The following is an 888-nucleotide window of genomic DNA, read 5'->3' as shown; positions in this document are numbered from 1 at the left end:
TAACTACACATACATGTATCTGTGAAAATATCGGAACATCATGTAAATTAACCTAGTTCTTCTCATCTAGGATATTTTAATTTCACCTATAAATGTATCGTACAGTTAGGTGTGTCAAGAACGAAGACACCAGCCCTGACCTCAGGGTTTGGCAGGTTTACATAGCCACACCTTGATACAAAGCAAGTTGTATCTGTGAAGCGAATCTGGAAGAACACGGATTGTATCCTACACAGCGTTTCTGCCATAGGTATAACTTAAAAAATATAACTTAATTAAGAATAAAAAAATCTGACTGCATTGGCCGGGAATCGAACCCGGGCCTCCCGCGTGGCAGGCGAGAATTCTACCACTGAACCACCAATGCTTGCCTGTTTAAGTCTCACTTCCTGCTTTCACTAGAAGTGTCAGCAGCCACCCCTCCCCTCCCCTTCTCTGCAGAAGCTGCCATTCACACACACAGGATATTCTGAAAGTGAGGAATGCCAGAAGCCCGGCTAGCTCAGTCGGTAGAGCATGAGACTCTTAATCTCAGGGTCGTGGGTTCGAGCCCCACGTTGGGCGTAAACTTTTTCCTCCTACGTTTCCTCGAAATGTTATATATTTTTTTTTTTACACTGCGTCCTTAAAAGATTAGACAGATTACATTTCATTAACCCCTCTGAAGCTGGAGTAAGGCAAAACCAGAAGGACAGGATATGGCTTTTCCACAGTAGAATTGTTGCTGGTTTTTAACAGTCTGTTTAAAAAAAAAGTCGCATGGCCCTTTAAAGTGACCGTGTGAATATGCAATAACTTATTTTATCTGAATCATTTGCACAAATAATTCATCAAGATCTTCCATGCTGGGCAACAGTTAAAGGGGCATTCCGGTTGGTAATAGTTATC

The 888-nt window shown here is 42.0% G+C and overlaps 2 non-coding genes across 2 annotated transcripts; one reads left to right on the top strand and one right to left on the bottom strand.

Annotated features, from left to right (window-relative positions):
- Positions 1-296: 296 nt before the first annotated feature.
- On the bottom strand, positions 297-367 carry TRNAG-GCC. Its single transcript has one exon. It is a non-coding gene; the product is annotated as a tRNA-Gly (tRNA).
- Positions 368-491: 124 nt separating this feature from the next.
- Positions 492-564, top strand: TRNAK-CUU. Its single transcript has one exon. It is a non-coding gene; the product is annotated as a tRNA-Lys (tRNA).
- The last annotated feature ends 324 nt before the right edge of the window (positions 565-888 follow it).

The sequence above is a fragment of the Bufo gargarizans genome, chromosome 4 (genome assembly GCF_014858855.1).
Source record: "Bufo gargarizans isolate SCDJY-AF-19 chromosome 4, ASM1485885v1, whole genome shotgun sequence".
NCBI lineage: Eukaryota > Metazoa > Chordata > Amphibia > Anura > Bufonidae > Bufo > Bufo gargarizans.
Note: the sequence above shows the minus strand (reverse complement) of the source record. Positions and strands in the feature narration are given on the sequence as shown.